Raw genomic sequence first — 22,500 nt, 5'->3', positions numbered from 1 at the left:
ATATATATATATATATAAATATAATAACCATCGATGCCTAGCTACCATAGTGGCGGAATGCTGTTGCAAACAATTGAGTGATAATCTGGACACAACCTTGTTGGAAATTTATTACAAGTATAAAATATTGATTGGTCCTTTGACAAACTCTTTGGGGATACTTTCGCAACCTGAAAAACTGGTAATGAACTTAATCATTATCTGTGGGTAAATGCATAAATACACCAAAGTACACAACCCTCGGCAACCTTTTACACAACTCAAGAGTTCATAGTTCAATTGAGATCTCGTTCTCTCCTCTCTGAACACTTATTAATATAATATACTATGTAGTTATCGTCCACAGTAAGAGTGGATGGTTATTGGATCTGTAACAGAATTGCTGGCTGGCCCAGGTTCCCAATTTCCCGAAGACAACCAGTGTTATTTTGACATCGGCTGTAAAGGGTGGTGAATGGGTGGGCATCACTGAGCTGGTACGAGGTGGTATTGTTCTACATAAAGTGTTTAATTCAGAGAACAGTGATTATTTCTACAAGAAGACGATCATAAGAAAACTGGAGATGAGGTAAATAACAAGGGTAAATTACTTCAATTTTACCATCATTATAGCCTATGGTCGCAAAAGTGGGGCACCGTTGCTTTTTATTTATTTATTTATTTTTTTTGTCACCAATATCAAGTACCATATACACTATATTTACCATTGAATCATATCATTAATATTTTCATTTACCAAGCTTATCAGTCACTATTCCTCATCTATATCCGCCAAGGTAGACTGCTGGAGTAAAAACTAAACCAGCTCTTTTAGAAGACAGAATTCTTTTTCCTTCGTCCTTTGTTCGCTTAATTTCTTTTTTGCTTTTCCTCTTTATCTAGAACAAGGCAGTGGCTGCTACTTTTCTCTTGATCAATTGTGATCACGTCAAACCCGTGCTAGACCTAATCATAGACTGGCCCAACTCGGCAGGAGTATGTCGTTTCCTGATTGTCTGTCGGATAGTGTGGGTGGCCAGGACTGGAGATCAGTCCAATTATTATAGTGCTGAGTATCAATTGATATGTACAATATTTTGATAAGTTTACCATGGTAATTGTCTCGTAGGTTGTAAAGCTGTAGAATGATTTTAACGCATTGATTTATTTAGGGGAGAAAAATTGAGGGTGAGTTCCAAGTGCACGCAAGTATTTTTAGTTAATATTTATTAGCGATACTGTTTACCTCCGTTATAAATGAGCTTTTTGAGAGCCACCGTATCCATTTTACTTAAGTCACTTGGTGATGTAGTTCCTCGTTGGACGAGGGGGTTACGTGCTCGCCTACCGATTTGGTAGTCCGAGTTCGCTTCCCCGCACACCCAACGCGGAATCAGAGGAATTTATTAGATATTCATTTGTCTGTATAATGTGGTACGGATCCCACAATAAGCTGTAGGTCCCGCTGCTAATTCTGCGGGCCAGCCATAGGAGAGCTGTTAATCAGCTCAGTGAATATGGGGTTAATCTAGCCATTTTTTGCGAATAACATTGACAGCAGAATTATGTTTTATGGTGCATTCAATATGATTCCGCACATAAATGATATTTTCAAAGAATATAGTTAAGTTTTTCACACTGTACTTTCCGTTTATCTGCTGTCTGTCGTTCGTATTTCTTTCGTACAGGTTGGATAAGTTTGGTAGAAACCTCTGACGAATAAAATGAAAACTTTATTAATTGTAATACTTTATGTATTTAGACCACGACTGTTGTCACTGGACTCCTCTGACTGCAGTACTCCTCTAGTTCTGGCCATGATTATGGAGTACCTTTATATATCTTTTAACCACTTGAAGAAGCACGAAGAAGTAGTCTTACGGAGTTGTTTTAATCATACAATATGTTGGTATTATTGTAGTTATGATTGATGTTTGCACCACCTCTACAACTGCAATTAGAAACTAGGCAACACTTAAGATTTTATGGTACTACTATAGTAAGCGGTGTACCTGGGGGTGGGGGATCAAATGTTTCGACGTGTTTAGTACTATTCCCTCGGGGATCGAATGTGATCAACTGCACTTAGGGACATTTGATCCACGAGGGGCTAGTGCTAAACATGGCGAAACAGCATAGAAACACTCAAGTAGATCGCCTACTGTAGTAGCACCGATTTTATGAATGAGTGAAGACATTGTTGGTATGTAGCTAATGTATCACTAGTCCGAGAAAAATGGGTCTTTTGTCCTCATAACAGTTTAATTTCATGAGTGACTAATAAAAGTTAAAAAAAAATTTCATGAGTGAAGCAAATCAGAGAAAGGCAAGGAAATATGGAAAGTTGTCGAACAAGGGAAGGGTCGTGAGTGGATTGAAAATTGGTCCTTATTTGAGAATGATTCGGTATGAAAATAGGGAGAATGTCAGGTACCGGTTGATGAATTTTAAATTGCCGTCGAATTAGACAAAACAAGCAATGAATGTTGGATGAAAGATGTCAAGAATACTACTGGAGTAAATGAAACTATTTTAATTCTAGTAACGTTGGCGTATTTTCTTTAAGCTAACATCGCTTCATTCAAATCACGAGTTCCTGAACTTAGAACCAGTGCCAGAATAAATCCAGAATACTAATTGCAGGTATTCAGGAGTTTTTGCTTTGTTGACAAGGACGAGCACTGTCATCACGTGGTTTGGTTTTTAATATTTGTAAATCTCGCCAGGATGAGTAATGATTTGGAATTCATGAAGTCCGAATAAAACACACAAACGCTATAAAAACTGATGGGACTATGTAGGTAATTGGAAGATTATTTGGCGCCATTCCATTCCCGGGATAAACTCATTACACCCAGAATAAGCTCTAGCGAAGTCGTGATGGAGTTCAGCCCTTTTAATATTCGATAAACTCTTAATATACTGGCTCCCATTTTAATCATTTTAATCTCGAGCACATCGATTTTCGCATTACACTTGAGCGCGATCAGTTTATGTCTATTTAACTGACTGAAATTTTGATTACAAGCCAAAGTCACAGCCTCGTTATGCTGTTTTATTGTATTTTCATATTTACGTAGTTATGTCTGTATTTGGTTATTTTTATTAGACTACAATAAATGTAGCACAGGAATTAATATAAATTGATAACATGCCTATGTAGGCTGACATTTAGGCTACATAACTTACTGTATAATGAAGATAGGATAAGGAGATCAGTCAATAATAATTATAAGTAACATAAATTAATTACGGCCAGAATCCCTCTGCATTTTCCGAATAATTGAAATACCGTGTTTCACTTTAGTTTTAGCGGAATTAAAGCATACTATTCATACAGAGACGGTTTTTTCCCAGGGCAAAATTAATACGATGCTCATCGATTATCTTTTGCAAGAGATTACTATGTTTATGATCATCGTTTACTTTTCGATATCTTATTCAACTAAGCGTTTCTGTAACTATATATCGATATTCAGTTTGATTCATGACTTTATTTAAATAGATTCATCGGGAACTGAGCAGCTGATATCCAGTGCTCAGCTATATTGAGCTAACCAGTTTCTGCCTGTTGACATTTTATAGAAAATGGACTACGATTACAAGGTGTCATGTCACTAACTTATTAAAGCTTTCCTTAGGCCGCTAATCCTTTTGAAAGACCGGTAGGTTTCCTCTATCTCCTCCCTGCAGCATGACTAGTGTAGCCTGTAGGTTTTACTGGTCTAATTAGAATGTCCTTATCGTTATCATAATGATAATGGAATTTACTAGTTAAGCTTCCGTGTCTAGTAGAACTATAAAAATATATGGGGGTTTTCGTATGACTCTCTCTCTCTCTCTCTCTCTCTCTCTCTCTCTCTCTCTCTCTCTCTCTCTCTCTCTCTCTCTCTCTCAGCTTCCGTGTCTAGTAGAATTGGGAAAATATTTGGGCATTTTCGTATGACTCTCTCTCTCTCTCTCTCTCTCTCTCTCTCTCTCTCTCTCTCTCTCTCAATGAAAAAGAAGTATTTTTCATTTCTTTTGTACTCCCGAAATTTAATTTCGTTCGTTGTCTCTTCTGAGGTATTTGAACCGAAATTTTTACAGGAGTATTTCATCTTATAGTGCTTCGTAAAAGCACAGTGGCGAGAGTTTCTCCCGGGATTTCACCACTAATGCTGTTAAACATTTATATGTCGTTTATTGAATGTCCCCGAGGGTCTGTTTATAAATATTTCGATAAACTTTTACGCTTTTAAACTATTGCGGTTATACAAACGGTAAAAGTAGATATGAATCCACATACTGGTACAAGTTTGCATGTAATCATTGACAGTACCACTAGTACTGAGATCCTATACGTAAACCAATTTTAAGACATGATCTGAAAGTAATTACATCACATAATCTTACCAAGTTTAAGCCAGCTTGGCCCAGCCTAAGATGATTCCGAAATAAAGTCGACACCATTTCTATCCAGTTTCATTGGTGATGGTTGAAAAAGCTACCAAACCGTCATATAAAAGAAATGTTCATGTTCTTTATTCTGGCGTAGTAATCACGTAGTCATAATGCCTAAGTACCGTGTTTTGTTTGTATTACAACAGTGATTAACATATATGAAAATTAAGAAGTCCTGTAACACCACGATACACTTTCATTAGTCCGAAATCACAGGGAAAAGTTAATTCCAAATGACTTGTGGTCCAGGGGAAGGAGAAGTGGTACTAAAGTAGATTCACATCAGCAGTGCATCTGATGTCTAGGGCAGTCCCTTACGACGCTCCTGATTGGTTGTTGATAAGCCAATCACAGGGCTGGAAACTCTGTCTCTCGAGAGCGTTCACATAGGCAGGATGTAGTATGTTCCTCCTCTCCTGACGGATTCTTTTGAAAGACGTATCCCTCAGGAGAGGTGGAACATACATCCTGCCTATGTGAACTTTCGAGAGAGATTGAGAGTTTCTAGCCCTGTGACTGGCTTATCAACAGCCAATCAGGAGAGTCGTAAGGGACTGGCCTAGACATCGGATGAATCTACTATAGTTCGGTAGTGCTTCCCAGCCAGCTCTGAACATTATCTGGCTCGTACTGTATTGTTTGACGCCTACTCCTTAATGTTAACGTCTCGTTTCAAATTAGGGACATATGTAGGTATTGCGGTAAGCTATTTTCAAGTAATTTATTATAGTCCTTCTTATCCTTCGTGTGTCCCTAGCACTTCCATATCCATGATCTCTAAAGTTATTTGAACGGCTGACTGTCGTCATCACATATACTCTTTTTAATATTGGAATTTTGGTGTTGTTGCTGCCCATGTTGTAGGCAGTTTAACATTCGACAATTATCCGTAGTAATATTACAGGTAAATGAATCCAACTTTCCCTCTACGATTTCATATTTTATATCCGTATATATTCCAATTGATTTGCTGATCAATAGCATGAAGGTAGAACTTTTTCATATTTGGGTTTTATTAGTTGATCGAGTCTAGCGCTATTTAGCAGTATTATACAAGTGAGATCATTTACGGATCAAAGTATTACTCTGTTGGGAAGAACGGTTCTCTATCACTGTCCTGTCAGCAGACATAGTACTATGACTTCAAACACCGAATACGCCATTCATCATTCTTAAGTGAGAGAAAGATTATGTTTATTTTTACAAATGGCATGATAAAATGCCTTTTTTTTACAAATAAAATTCTCTTTTGATTTGGCTATTGATAAAGCAATTAGTATTCTATTGGGAACTGCAAGTCTCTGTTGAATTTGCATCTAATAAGTTTTGTAAAAAAGAAAAATAAACCAAAATAAAATAAAATAAAAGAAGCCTGGGATGATTTTAGATAATGTCTTCAATGTTCGTTGCTGTAGATAACTACTGGCTCTCTCTTTAAAGAGCCTGATTCTCAGTTTCAAAAAGGTTTGAGAACCGCCTCTCTCTCTCTCTCTCTCTCTCTCTCTCTCTCTCTCTTGTCCTGTATCCTGCACTGCAGTGCTCCAGTTTCATTTCACCCTAGCCCGGTCAAATGTACTTTTATACTTTGACGTATAACTTTAAATCTGCTCAATCGTTATTTCTGTACCGTTTCGTCGCTACCGTGACCTTGCTCTCTCTCTCTCTCTCTCTCTCTCTGTGTGTGTGTGTGTGTGTGAATGTGGTAATTATAAAAGTCCTACCTTGCCAGGTATGTGAACATTAACTTGTTTTGTATCAGAAGCGTTCAAATGTTACTTTAACCTCTTCAGTTTCCGAATGTGAATATGAGAGAGAGAGAGAGAGAGAGAGAGAGAGAGAGAGAGAGAGAGAGAGATGACATCGATTAGATGGAATAGGAAGGAGACGTTTACGTATTGAAAATGCACCCCCCCACCTTTTTTTTTTTGTTTTGTTAACATGATCTGTGATCGAGAGACACTGTTTCATCTTTAATTATATTTTTCTCACGATGTTTTAATAGCGTTTCCCGCTATTCGTGCTAAAATGAATGCTATTGCCATTGATACTAGCATTTCTCAAGGTTTTTTCACACTGTAATTTTGTAAATTCATAGAATATGTATTGCTAATAAAAAAAAAAGTACTTAGTATTATCAAAATTAGTGGAATGTTCTGAACTGATTCTTTGTTCTGTCCATACATGCGATGTAGTAGTGACCTCTTCATGTGAAGTTCAAGTCATGCTTTCTTATGTTATTGGATGTATGAGGTTTGTTTTATTTACTTCACAAGTGAAATTCGGCTTCAGCAGCGCTGGATGTTGTTGCTACCTCTTGTTAATTGTAGATCAGATATCAATTTAATGTATTGGGTATGTGCCTCACTCATATTGGTAATGGAATGCTGTAGCAAATGGGATTTTAATATAGCAAAAGTTGTGATGCAAATGGAGGTTAAGGGTCCTGTTTTAGTGTTGTAAAGAGAGAGAGAGAGAGAGAGAGAGAGAGAGAGAGAGAGAGAGAGAGAGAGAGAGAGAGAGAGCCTATGCTTTAATTTCTCCAGTGGAAGCATGATCAACATTCCATTCATATTGCAAAAGTTTTGTTCGATGGAATACAAAATGGATCTGGAGTTTTCATTTGTTTGTTTTCCTCATTGGTTTACAGCAAGACTGTCTTTTTATGATAGTGCCAGTTATTTATCTGTGTGTAAAAAACTTGAGCAGTTATTTATCTGTGTAAACAACTGTATCATACTCGGGTATTTCAGAGAAAGTTGAGCTCTTCCCTTTTGAATCGGAGGAGTAATTATGACGTCGTCCCTTTTATCAATAACAACTTTCCAAATACGTTTATAAAATCATGGAATTCTGAAAATCTAATCTATTTATTATCGAGTCCTGGGAGTAATTGTGATGTCCTTTTTAGAAATGGCAGCTTTTCATGTATTTTTAAGAAAAATACTTTATGATTTTCTCTCTCTCTCTCTCACACACACACACACACACACACACACACACACACATATATATATATATATATATATATATATATATATATATATATATATATATATATATATATACTTATATATATATATATATATATATATATTATATATATATATACTATATATATATATATATATATATATATATATATATATATATATATATATATATATATTACATACATATATATATATATATATATATATATATATATATATATATATATATATATATATATATATGTGTATATATATATATATATATATATATATATATATATATATTAGACAGAAAGCTTTTAACCGGATCGCTTTTCCCTGTGTACTCTGGCGACCGACGAATGGCAGTACCCTAGATCTTCAATTTACATATTGATGCCTCGATTCGAGTGATGTTATAATGAAATGACCGTTTTTATCAGTGAAGAGGAATGTTTCACGTATGGCACTAGCTAAAGAATAAATTGCACTTCTCGTCATCAAGTAGTGCGTGTGTTACTTTCAAGGGACCCCCTTGTATGTATATATATATATATATATATATATATATATATATATATATATATATATATATATATATAATATATATATATTATATATTATGTCTGTCTGTCTGTCTGTCTGTGGCTGTGTTTCGAGGGTTTTACCCATGCATTTTTTGTTTAGTGGGGTGGGGGCAGGGCCGGGGGTTAGGGCTATAACCCGCCCAGCCTTTGCCCGTCTGATTGATCAGGTTGTTTTTGTAGCATTGCTGTTAACAGAAAATTAAAGATGGAGTTTCAAGGTTCTGAAAACTAGAGAACCAGGGTTGTTTTACATTACAGTTTGGTTTCTTTGTAGTTCTTATAACTACCATGTACATTTATCCCTTCCCTTTTGTGACATTCCTATTTCTTCATAAGAAAAAAACTTGGATATTATGAGAGGAATTCATTCAGTCAGTGGCAAATTGACTTTTCATACGAAAAGATTAATTTCTGGAATCAGCTTTAAGAGCCACTTTATTCGAGGAAAGGTGATTTTGAAGTTCACCACTTTAGAGAGAAAGTAAGGTAGGCCAGGGACTTTGAAGTCCCAGTTACTTTGAAGTTCATTTATGTGGCATCAAGTTGAAGTGAAACTAAACGTGGGAAAATTAAATTTCTTGGTAGTCGTTACTACAAGTTATGAGAAAATTTTCATGTGCTATCTTTACCAATAGTCTTTCTTAAAAGATCTCCTTGGGCTGGCCCGAAGGATTAAATTTTTATTTACGTTGCTAGGAACCAATAGGCTATTTAGCAACGGGACCTACAGTTTATTGTGGGATCCAAAACACATTATATCGAGAAATCAAATTCTAATCACCAGAAATACATTCCTCTGATTCCGCGCTGGCTGCAGCTGGGAGGGAACTCTGGCTACCAGATCGGTAGGCGAGTACGCAGCTGACTCGTCCAGCGAGGAACTAGTCTTTCTTAGAACCTGTATTGAGGCACATTCTATATTATAATTAATACCTTGCAGCAATTATGTTGTTGGAAAATTACTGAAAAATTTATTGGAATTTACAAGAATCTGCTTCTGAAATGAGTAACTGGGTAGAAAACCAAATCATGTTGGAAATGGCGTTCTGCGTGGGATCATAAATATACTGGATGAAAAAATCTTAGAATTAGTACCGGTACATATGTAGATTAAATTCTAATTAATCTTGCAAATCCGAAAAAAATAGAAGATTTAAGGATCACCTCAGCTTTTAGAGTAAATTAACCCTTAACACGTAATCGGTTAAGGGTCAAATTACCGAAGCTGTCGGCAAGGGAATTTAGATCAGATTTATAGGGAAATATTTTAGCAGTATATTTTTTTAGCCCCTACGTAATGTTTTCCACTTAATACTCTTACGAGATTACATCGCGGAATAGGCTAATCACTCTGCTTGCTTTAGCCTGCCATTTCATAGGAGAATTTGTCAAAATAATTGAAGTTTATTTGTTAGCTACATTTCATATACTTTTCAAAATTTTAAAAATTTTAAGATTTCTTATATATCGATATGCGCACACCACCTCAGGGATGAAATTTAGAATTGAAAATGAGGTATTATGAATATAACACTAGTCGCAGTATACATAGTTTTCGCTGTTTTTAAATCCTTTGGAGGACTCCGCTACTTGATAGATTTGTGTGACTAAGATTTTTGTTAGAATTTTAGATTTTTGTTACAATTTTATGTTAATTTGTAATCACCAATGTTCTATATATTCCTTCCGTATAATATGAGCTGGTTGAAAGAGATACAATCACGAGTTTGGGAATCTTTTGCGCGTGTGATTTTGTGACGACACGCAAAATTTACTGATGTAAAGATATGGATAATTGCCTTTATTACACTTTGAAATGCGATATGATAAATATCCCTCCATAGATTTAAGCGGTGAATACGATTATCGGCATATGAAATATTGTAGTTCATGTGAATATCGACACTGGAGAAATCGAATAGGCGAAATATTGCACAAATGTTTTTTGTTTTTTGTGCGTGAAACTTTTAGAGTCTGACGGGATCCTGGAGACTGAGGTCACGGGATTTTTTCCATGGTTTTTTTAAACTTCCCTGTCCTGGTGTACATTTGGGACCTCGTTGTGAATTTTTTCCAAATTTATCACAAAATGTTTACACCAGTAAGTTGTCGCTTCGACCGGTTTGCATGACGTCACAGATTATGGTCGGTTACATAAAAATGCACCGGACCTTCGTATGGGACTGACTACCTGTTGTTTCTATAACGTGGATACAATTATAAATATATTCTCTCTCTCTCTCTCTCTCTCTCTCTCTCTCTCTCTCTCTCTCTCTCTCTGGAAGAATGCAATATAACAGTCCTTTTCAGTACCATCTACAGATCAGACTAGGTAAACAAAGAAACTTCCCCATTGTTTTCATAAACTGTCATACGCACACACACACACACACACACACACACACACACACACACACACACCATATATATGTATATATATATATATATAATATATATTGTTACGAAGTGCCAAGTTATCTGGTTACTACACTTTACCCATTCATTTAATGTTACCTCACAAAAGCCAGACACCTGAACCCTCATAACCACGTTTTAAACGACTGAATACTCTAAATGCAATAGTGATCCCTTAACACTTACCAGTATTGCAGAAAATCAGACTAAGTTCATCAAAACAGGTGTGAGGTAATCTTGTAAGTAAGTAAAAATTAATCAAAGGGAACATCACTCAACAACAACTTTAAAAGTCTAAGTATTTCCCTGATTGCAGAAGTCTAAGTACTTCCCTGGTTCTAAGTCACTTAAGTAAATTGAAGGAAAGCAAATCAATTACCACTCTATGTTTCTACCTAACATAAATATAATCAAAATCAAATATACTGGTATAAATGAAATACTTATAAAAATTTTAAATACAAAAATTTATTATTAAATTCAAAATTTATAAGTGAAATTCACAATATCAGGGAAAATTACTGTTACTTGAAAACAAAGTAAAGTTTAATTAATTCTTGAATCAAATTAAGTAAAATTAAATCAAAATTAATTTATCACAAATTCAAGAAAATTAATTCAATTGAAATTCAAAAGTGTTAGGCAATAATTGAAAATTTGAAATTAATTCACAAGTGCTAAACAATAATAAATCTTGAAAAGAATTCTAGTAAATGCAAATTAATTCACAAATGTTAAATTTAATTAAATGTGCAATGATTAAGCAATGAAAATAACTAAGTCAATTAAATTGTGAGTGCAAATGAAAATATAAAATAAAAAGGCACACTTCAATAAGAAAATGAACAAGTGCACAAACAGTGGAACAAACACAAACACAAAAAATCAGCAATGTGTAAAAGTGTAAATCTTTTTCACTCAAAACATTATAACCAATAGTTTTTACCAAACCTTCACAACCATTTGTTATTAGTTAACCACAGTTCCTTAACATTAATTAGCCAATATAGTTAACCACACTCCCTATCCATTGTATTAGTTAACCACACTCCCTATCCATTATTAGTTGCAACTAATAAAAATATTACACTTTACCTTTTTGGTTTACCAACTTCTTTCTTTTCTTGCTGCAGCTTGTATATCACACTTTCACAAAAACCAGGCACCGTTACAAAATAATGTTTGTTCAGATTCCACAAAAAATAAACTAAATAACACTAAACAAACTCTAAGAAATATCAAATATGAAATTACGAGTGACCAGTTTACATTAATATAATCTCAATGATGTCGAGTGTGAGAGAGAGAGAGAGAGAGAGAGAGAGAGAGAGAGGGAGAGAGCGATCTGACCGCCTCGAGGTTCTATGATCTAATGAAATCATCTTCCCTTGCGAAAACTGGACAGGGCAGATGATGAGACAAACACTCTTCCAGAATCTTCAAAATCTGATGCAATCTTCATAAAGAAATGTGTAACATGCACATGGTTTTGATCAAAACATACCCGTACGAGTCCAGTCTGTTAAAAAAAAAAGAAAGACGTATCTCACTCTTACGAAACGGAGGCTGAGCGACAATTAAGATTGACATGTTTTGATAACAATGCAAAGACTCGAGCTCGCTATCAAACGTGTTGATAGAATAGGAAAGCAAACGGATCTCGCAGACCCTCTAATCTTACAGTGTTGACATAAAAGTTACACATTCGTAGTTTCGAACAGACAGAAAATCTCTCTTTTTACATTCTGCGTTAATATATATATATTCTTTTACATTATGTAATGCAAAATCTGAACACACATTTTAAAACATCCTATTCTAAGCTATCTAGGCAATCTGAAAAAATGTTGCAAAATTCTACATGACATTTCAAAGAGGGGAAACATGTATTTTGAAAGTAGCAATATATAATATACCTCCCCCCAGAGGATTTTTTATCACGGTGTTGAATCCAACGATTCACAACGAGATAAATAATCAACAACTACATTGTTTTTGCCACTAATGTGCTGCACTCTTAAGTTATACTGTTGCAGGCACAAAGACCACCTGGTCAGTCTTTGATTATGGTTTTTCATTCTCTGGATAAATGATAGTGCATTGTGATCAGACAACACTAAAATTTCTTCATTCCTAGGTCTATCACATACACTTCAAATTTTTTTCAATGCGGGTTGATTAAGGCTAAAGTTTCCTTCTCAATTGTCGAGTATACTTTCTGATGTTTTTTGAATTTTGTAGACATGAAGCACACAGGATGGTATATATTATTTTCATCTTCTTGAAGTAGAACAGCTCCAACGCCACAGTCTGACGCATCAACTTGTATCACAAATTTCTTGTCGAAGTCTGGAGCTTGAAGTACTGGGTCCTTGAAGTTAAAATGGTTTTTACCTTCTCAAAGGATTCTTGACACTCTGGATTCCAAATAAACTTAGCTTTGGGACTAGTCAAATCTGTCAAGGGATGCTACTACGGCTGAGAAATTTGGGCAGAACCAACGATAGAATCCACCATGCCTAAAAATCTCTGTAGCTGTTTCCTGGTAGTAGGTTGGGGTAGCCTTACGGATACCTTCTACATTAGCATTTACTGGAGCAAAAGAAGGCCTTTCCCAAAGCTTCAAAACCCAAAGATACTGCACAGTTGCCTTTCCAAACTCACTCTTCTCTAGGTTGACTGTTAATCCTGCTTCTTGTAGTTTCTTGAAACTTTCCTCAAAATCTTCAGATGTTCTTCCCACGTTGTAGAGTAAATCACGATGTCATCCAGGATATAACCTACTCCTTCTATTGATCATAGCAGTTGATCCATCACTCGTTGAAATGTTGCCTGGTGGCATTCATCAGACCAAAGACGGCAGAACAGTATACTGATATAGTCCAAATGGAGTAATAAAAGCTGACAGCAACTTCGCATTCTCATCTAAGGGAATTTGATAATATCCTTTCAACAAGTCTATCTTGGAAACAAACTTGGCTTGCCCATATTATCAAGTAACTGATCTATAAGAGGCAAAGGATAATTCAGCCACATTGATAGAATTCAGCTTCCTATAATCAGTACACAAATCCTAAATGAACCATCGGTTTCTTCACTAACACACATGGAGAAAGCTGAAGTGTCTTGAACTGGGTTTTCTGCTAATCCATGTTGCAGCAATACTCAATTTTCTTTCTTCAAAAAAAACATCTCGATGTTACGGGTGATAAGCGATGGCTCTTTGCTTGAAAGGTCTTCCATCTTCTTGAATCTTGATTTCATGCTTGGTCAGATCAGTACGTCTAGGCACATCTGAAAAAATTCCTGGAAAACTTCTAATTAATTCACTTAAGTCTTCACCTTGTTCAACACTCAGATGTTTCAGTTTATCCTCCAAATTTTCCAAAATTGAAGAATTATTCATCTTGCTTGCAGTTCCCAATTCGTAGCCATCATCGTCTTCTGTAGATAAATTTGTTTGGGTTACTGAACACAGTTTCAGTTTTAGTTTCTGAGAAATAAGGTTTTCAAGAGGTTCACATGTATCTTCCTTTGTCTTCTTCTTCTTTCTGGTGTTTCAATCACATAAGTTCTATCACCCAACTTCTGAATTATCTTGTAAGGACCTTGAAATTTATTAGTGAGGGGAAATCTCTTGATAGGTAAGAACACTAACACTTGTTGACCAACACTAAAACTTCTTAGCTTAGTCTCAGCATCAAATCTCCTTTTCATTTTCTCTTGACTCATTTTCAAGTTTTCTAAAGATAATGTTCTAAATCTCTTTCAACCTTTTCCTTAAGTTCTTCACATACTCTCCTTGGCTTTCCTCTTGATTTTCTTCCCAATTTTCTGCAAGAATCTTCAACGGTCCTCTCACTTCTCTTCCAAATCATCTCATTAGGTGAAAATCCCATACTTTCTTGATAAGCATTCCTAACTTCAAACAACATTAATGGTAAACCAACATCCCATTCTCTTTCTGACTCAGAACAATACTTTGTCATCATACTTTTTTCAATGTCTGGTGGAACCTTTCTAGGCACCTTGAGTTTCTGGATGATAGGCAGTGGATAACTGTTGTTTCACTCCTAATAAATTCATCACATTCTGGAATACCTTTGAAGTAAAGTTTGTTCCTCTGTCACTTTGTACTATTTCTGGTATTCCAAACTTTGAGAAAAACTTCACAAGTTTTTCAGCAACTATCTTGGCAGATATGTTTCTAACAGGGATTGCTTCTGGATATCTTGTCACAGGACACATTAATAGTTAACAAATACTCATTTCCTTTCTTTGTCTTCGGCAGAGTCCAACCCGTATCTATAATCACTTTGCTAAAGGGTTCTCCTCTAACTTCTATAGGTTGTAGGGGGGCTTTCTTGATGGTTTCATTCGGTTTTCCAGCTATCTGGCAGGTATGACACTCACGACAGAACCTGCTAAGCATCTTTGTGAGTCAGGCCAGAAAAAATCATTTCATGATCTACTCCACAGTCTTCTGATTCCCATATGTCCAGACTCATGAGCTACTCGCAACCACTTACTTTCTCAATGGATATGGAATCAAAATTTGATGATATTTGCCCCCATATAGGCATCTCCTGGTATATCTGTAGGTCTATACTTCCTCATCGGCAAACCAACCTTCCTTCAGATAACTAACACGGTAGGAGTTTCGTTGCATCTCTTCTTGATCAACAACTCTGAAGACAAATCATTAACGATGCATCCTTCTTCTGCAAGTCCATCAGCTTCTTCTCTTGTCACTTGACCAACTTCAAGGGTTGAATTCTCAATACTCTGCTAACTCCAGCTACTGTAGTTTCACTACTGTCTTCAGTAACACTTTGACTACTCGGAGTCTCTTCAGGAACATCAGGTTCTTCTTCTTCATCGTCGTCGTCGTCGTCTTTTTCATCTTCTTGGGAAATCTCTTCTTGGTCAGCACTATGGGAAACTTCACTTCCCTGGAATAATTCATCTAAGCACAAAGATCCTTCACATGATCCTTCTTTGGTGTGTAAATCCTCGGTTTCTTCACTTGCAGTCGTAGTCCTCTTCATACTTCTGGTAGGTAATTACACAACTAGGAAACAGGTGGGGTTATTCTTCTCCAACTCTACTGTAGGACTAATCCTCAATGGTTTGTCTGTCACTACAGGACAAGGAAATAAATGGCACACCACCAACTTCATTCCCCCAACAGAGAACATGTACACCTTCCACAGCCAGTGAGGTCCTTTACAGCAAAATCAACATTCCCTGTCACCAATTCACATGACAGGTGTAAGCGGCATATAGGAGTTACTTACCTCTCCTCCTATAACCCTTCAAAATAAACTGAATCTCCTGTGGAGACCTCTTCTCCAAGTGAGGGTGAGAACCCACGTACTTACGACCCACTGATGGTTACTCCCTGTATCACGTAAATATTCGTTGAACTGGTACCTGCATACTTCCCTCTTGAGTTGACAGCATACCCTCATAGATATATGGCTTAAAAGCCTCCACACTGCTAAGCCACTCACTGCTTGAGTAACATTTCCACTGGTTGCTAAACATTCAGCTTGTTTAGTTTCATTCTTCTCTGGAGTCTGATTCTTTCCCACACTGCTCTTCTTAGTTTGTTTCACCTGGTCACCTTTTACAACTTGACTAACTGGCTTTTGACTGCTGTTGATTCCGGTAACACTCTTGACTGTAGTGTCCTACTCTTCCACACTTGAAACAGACAACATTAGGTTTCTGTAACTGTCTTGAAAAACTGGATGAGGATTTCGCATTAGTTTGCTGAGTTGTATTACCTTGTGGTACTCTTGTGGTTATTCACTTGAAGGTTTCCCATTTAATATGTTCCTGTTATTTGGATAAGACTTAAAACCTGGCCGTTGTTGACTCTGGTACTTGACATTGTAATTACGTTTACTACTGATTATATTATAATCTCACTTAGTGTAGCAGCTTTGTCAAGTTTCTTCACTTCTCTCGTTCTTTAAATAGGCTCTTATATGTTTCAGGAATTCCTTAAGATACTGTTCAAGAACAAGTAACTCTTCTAAACTCATCAAAGTTTTTAACTTTAGCAGCTTCTACCCAACGTTTTGAAACACCTTCTCACTTTGTAAGCGTAATCTAAAGATGTTCCCTTCTCATCTTTTCTTAAATTTCTGAATCTCTCATTGTAGTACTCTGGGGTCATCTGGTAAACTTGTAGCACACTGTGTTTTAAGTAGTTGTAGTCTTTACACTGATCAGCTGTTAAAGCTAGATAAGCACTTCTCCCTTTATCCAATCAAGACACTTTGTAGCAAAACTGACCATTTATCCTCTGGCCATCCCATACCTGACGCCACTTTCTCAAAGTGATCAAAAAACTCATCTGGAGCTTCGTTCAGTAAACTTAGGGATTAACTCTTCTGTTCTCTCACTCACATCAAATCAGGGTCTTGATTACCTTGGTTAGGGTTAGACGGTGTTACAGTTAATGTGGATCTAGCTTTTATTAATTCCATTTCCCTTTCATGTCTTGCGATTTCTCTTTCCTCTTTTATCCTTTCTCTTTCCTCTTCTGCTGCTTTTTCTTCTTCTCTTTCTCTTCTTTCTTGTTTTTCCCTGTCTATTCTTTCTCTTTCAGCTTGCATTCTCTCTCTTTCAGCAAGCATTTTTAGCTTAACAAATTCTCTTCTGCTTCATGCGTCTAAGCTCTAACTCTGCATCACTTTTCTCTTTCTTTTCTGCTTGCTTATTTATGAGATCAGCACGTGCTACGTTCAACAACTCTTGAGCCAATTCTAACTCATCTTCATCAGTTATTCTACCAGAGTTTATCAATGATTCCATAGCAATACATCTTATTCATGCCTTTACCATACTAGTAGACACATAACCACCACATGCCTCTGTTAAAGCGCTCCACTGTGCTTTAGTCAGAGTGGTTTCAGACAAAACTTGGATGGAAGGGGCTGCTAAAAATTCCTGAACCTTGAACTGAGTCATTGTCCTCTAAGTTATCAACTTACAATTCAATAGAATAAATGCAAAACAAAATTATTTGGTCACTCTCCTAGCAAAATATATCCCTAACACCACCAGTATATTCTAGAGTGATAATGAAATCTGCTTTGCCGGGTCTCTGGGCACCATTAAACAATGTTACGTAGTGCCAAGTATCTGGTTACTACACTTTACCATTCATTTAATGTTACCTCACAAAAGCCAGACACCTGAACCCTCATAACACGTTTTAAATGACTGAATACTCTAAAGGCAACAGTGATCCCTTAACACTTACCAGTATTGCAGCAAAATCAGACTAAGTTCATCAAAACAGGTGTGGAGGTAATCTGTAAGTAATTAAATTAATCAAAGGGCATCACTCCAACAACAACTTTAAAAGTCTAAGTATTTCCCTGATTGCAGAAGTCTAAGTACTTCCCTGGTTTTAAGTCACTTCAAGTTAATTGAAGGAAAGCAAATCAATTACCACTCTGTTTCTACCTAACATAAATATAATCAAAATCAAATATACTGGTATAAATGAAATACTTTATACAAAAATTTTAAATACAAAAATTTATTTTTAAATTCAAAATTTTAATAAGTGAAATTCAACAATATCAGGGAAAAATACTGTTACTTGAAAACAAAGTAAAGTTTAATTAATTCTTGAATCAAATTAAGTAAAATTAAATCAAAATTAATTTATCACAAAATTCAAGAAAATTAATTCATTTGAAATTCAAAAGTGTTAGGCAATAATTGAAAATTTGAAATTAATTCACAAGTGCTAAACAATAATAAATCTTGAAAAGAATTCTAGTAAATGCAAATTAATTCACAAATGTTAAATTTAATTAAATGTGCAATGATTAAGCAATGAAAATAACTAAGTCAATTAAATTGTGAATGCAAATGAAAATATAAAATAAAAAGACACACTTCAATAAGAAAATGAACAAGTGCACAAACAGTGGAACAAACACAAACACAAAAAATCAGCAATGTGAAAAGTGTAAATCTTTTTCACTCAAACATATAATCCAACGAGTTTTTACCAAACCTTCACAACCATCTGTTATTAGTTAACCACAGTTCCTAACAATTATTAGTTAACCACACTCCCTATCCATTATTAGTTAACCACACTCCCTATCCATTATTAGTTAACCACACTCCCTATCCATTATTAGTTGCAACTAATAAAAATATTACACTTTACCTTTTTGGTTTACCAACTTCTTTCTTTCTCTTGCTGCAGCTTGTATATCACACTTTCACAAAAACCAGGTGCCGTTACAAAATAATGTTTGTTCAGATTCCACAAAAAATAAACTAAATAACACTAAACAAACTCTAAGAAATATCAAATATGAAATTCTAAGTTACGAGTGACCAGTTTATGTTACGTTAATATAATCTCAATGATGTCGAGTGAGAGAGAGAGAGAGAGAGAGAGAGAGAGAGAGCGATCTAACCGCCTCGAGGTTCTATGATCTAATGAAATCTTCTTCCCTTGCGAAAACTGGACAGGGCAGATGATGAGACAAACACTCTTCCAGAATCCTCGAAATCTGATGCAATCTTCATAAAGAAATGTGTAACATGCACGTGGTTTTGATCAAAACATGCCCCTATGAGTCCAGTCTGTTAAAAAAAAAGAGAGACGTACTATACTCGATCGAAACGGAGGCTGAGCGACAATTAAGATTGACATGTTTTGATAACAACGCAAAGACTCGAGCTCGCTATCAAACGTGTTGATAGAATAGGAAAGCAAACGGATCTCGCAGACCCTCTAATCTTACAGTGTTGACATAAAAGTTAAACATTCGTATTTTCGAACAGACAGAAAATCTCTCTCTTTTTTACATTCTGGTAAGTAATATGTTATATTCTTTTACATTATGTAATGCGAAACTCTGAACACACATTTTAAAAACATAAAACATCTATTCTGGAAGCTATCTAGGAATCTGAAAAAATGTTTGCAAAATTCTACATGACATTTCAAAGAGGGGAAAAACATGCATTTTGTAACAAAGTAGCAATATATATATACTATATATATATATATATATATATATTATATATATATATGTATAATATATATATATATAAATAATAAAATTCGTAATGACAGCTTTTTAAATTAAGCATCGAAGCAGTCCTGCTGTCAAATTTTCGATACCGCCGTAGACCAACAAAGATCCCAGTTCAGCTACCCAAGCGAGGATTGTGTCTCGGTTGCATATTGGAATGAGTCTGTCTTCTACATATTAGTTTCAGGACTCGATTACAGAACTCCCATACCCAAAACCTTAGGCCCCCACAAAAATAACGTTTTTATTTTCAATCCTTTCATCATTAAGAATCCATTTACTGCTTCCATATGCATCCACTGTCCAATTCTCATTCATTCCTCCTACCCCATAGGGGGCAGTGCCACCAGTGCTACTCATGCGGTGCGCTGTAGGTGTTATTTAAGGCTATTTGGACCCTCCCTTTGGCCACGATCCCTTCCAATCCTTGTACTGTATCTCAGTTCACATTCTTTATCTTCCATCTTACTTTCCACCCTCTTCTAACCTTTGATTCATGGTGCAACTGCCATCGTTGTCATTCTGTTACAACTTTGCTCTGAATTTCCCTTTCAGCGCTAAATGACCTCATAGGTACCAGCGCTTATCCTATGGCCTAAATTTTATATTTCATTCCATTGCATTTCCATCCATTCCTCCTCCTCTCCCGTTTCATTCCTCTCTTACTCATATACCATCCTGACAGTCCTTCCGAATTCAACAATCGCTCCTCCTCCTCCTCCTCCTCCTCCTCCTCCTCCTCCTCCTCCTCCTCCCAGTGCCACTCTCTTTGGGGCGATCGCTACATGCCAATATCCTTCGAAGGAGTCTTTCCTTTCCTGTCATGACAGATGGGGCTGTCAGAAATGTCAACGACTTTATGGGAGGAAGCCGAACATTCCGATAATTTCAAGTAGTTAGTTGCCTTTTGTATTATTTGATCTGGATGCCAGAGATATACAATGATAAACATATTCTCCCTTATATATTATCGTTTGTGTGTGTGATTGTGCTTGTGTGTTAGTTCGTATATGCGCATGAGATAGAAATCTTAAGGTAGAGTTTATATAACAAAAAAAAAATTAAAACTATATTATTGAAATTTCTTTGTTTTAGAAATCACAGTTAACAGGCCTCATATTCCAGGATCACCTGATAATTGTGTGTCCTTCCGTCTAAATCCTGCTCTTATCATTTGCTATAAATTGGCAATGAAGGCTGTCTTTTCCTTTATCTTTTTGTTGACAGTGAAACGCCTTTCGGATAATAATAATCCCGGTTCGTATCACTGCTTGCATCAGGGCTAAAACATCTCGAGATTCTTCATATGCATAGCTCCTCTCTCTCTCTCTCTCTCTCTCTCTCTCTCTCTCTCTCTCTCTCTCACCGTTAGTAGCCTATTTGGTGATTTTTACATGAAATTCTAGATATTTGCTATGATTCGTTTTCATACTTTACATTCGGGATACAGTTATATTTTCACCAGTTTGTATAACTAATTCGTTGCGATATCTTCGACGAATTTTCTCAAAGGACAAAAAGTTTTTGATTTGTGGAATTTTTTTTAACCTGGTTTCTCTGTTATTGTTTTACTTATTTCCTCTCTCTCTCTCTCTCTCTCTCTCTCTCTCTCTCTCTCTCTCTCTCTCTCTCTCTGTATAATCATTTGAAGGCCAACCACAGCTTTCCATAAATATTGATTGAAATTCGGATTCAGGTCCGGTCACAGAAGGCTTAGTCAAGCTTCAATCTAGGTTTCAAGAATCTAAGAATCCAGTGAAACTTTTTTCATACACATATACAAACACTCAGACATTCATTAAATTCCTGAGAGGTTGCAGATATACACATTTATCGGAATATATCGGCGCCATATTTTTGCTAATAATGCATCATAATTCTGGTCATGCTTCATACATCTATATTTTTTATCAGTTTATATGTCAATTATCTTTTTAACAGCCTTCAAGCTTATTAGTTGCCTCTCAACGCTTAACGCTTGATTAATAACGCAGTTCGCTTCTCGGGGATTCCACTGAGGGGTCCGAGATGTGTATTTTTGGTAATAGAAGTTCACTCTCGGCGTGGTTCGGAAGTCACGTAAAGCCGTTGGTCTCGTTGTTGAATAACCACTGGTTCCATGCAACGTAAAAACACCATACAAACAAGCAAACATTCTTGCTGCTCGTGTATGCAGTCCACGTCTCCAATATGTATTTTTCTTTTGTTTTATGATTATGATGAAATGTATATCTAGTATTTTCTTTGTAATACAGATATGGAATATCAACAACTGAAAATGACCTTAAACTTCCATTACAAGATTTAAAAAAAACTCTCAGGAGTAGAATCTGCAGTCTTGTAGTACTGATAAAATTGATCGTATTCAGTTCCGTGTAAAGATACATCTGCGACGAATACATTTTTACCCCATTAAAATATGTCATAGTTTGGAGCCTAATGCATATAAAGCAACACAATATACTGTGCCAGTGTTGTCGATTTATTTGACGTCAGTACGTCCGTTTGATCATCAGGTCAGCAAATTATCGGAACTTTGAAATTCATTGTTGAACTGTTCTTTCGGCTCTTTCATGTCATGACCGGTATGTAGTCAATAGCTCATAATAAATCTGTACAATTCTGATGCCAAAATGCTTTTTTTTTTTTTTTTTTTTTTTTTTTTTTTTTTTTTTTTTTTTTTTTTTTTTTTGGCTGGGTACACTTTCCTGTAATTATTTATAAAACGTACTGAAATTTTTTCTCTCCGTCTGTCTGACCTGTCCATTCATCTGATCGTAAGAAACTCTCATACATACTTTGCCATAACAAATATTTAAAAGGGTTTCAGTTTTGTTACATAGATAGTCCAGCATTCATATGCTAACTTGTAAGGAGATCGCTCATCTGCCAATCCTTTCTTTATGTGTGTAAGAATTACATACTTAACAGTCACTTATCTTTTCATCACACCCCCATCGAATCGGTTGAAAGGATTTTGATGGTTTACTTTTGTGTGATTTTGGCTATCAGTGTGTCTGTTGC

This window comes from Macrobrachium nipponense, chromosome 8 (assembly GCF_015104395.2).
Source record: "Macrobrachium nipponense isolate FS-2020 chromosome 8, ASM1510439v2, whole genome shotgun sequence".
In the NCBI taxonomy this organism is placed as follows: domain Eukaryota; kingdom Metazoa; phylum Arthropoda; class Malacostraca; order Decapoda; family Palaemonidae; genus Macrobrachium; species Macrobrachium nipponense.
Note: the sequence above shows the minus strand (reverse complement) of the source record.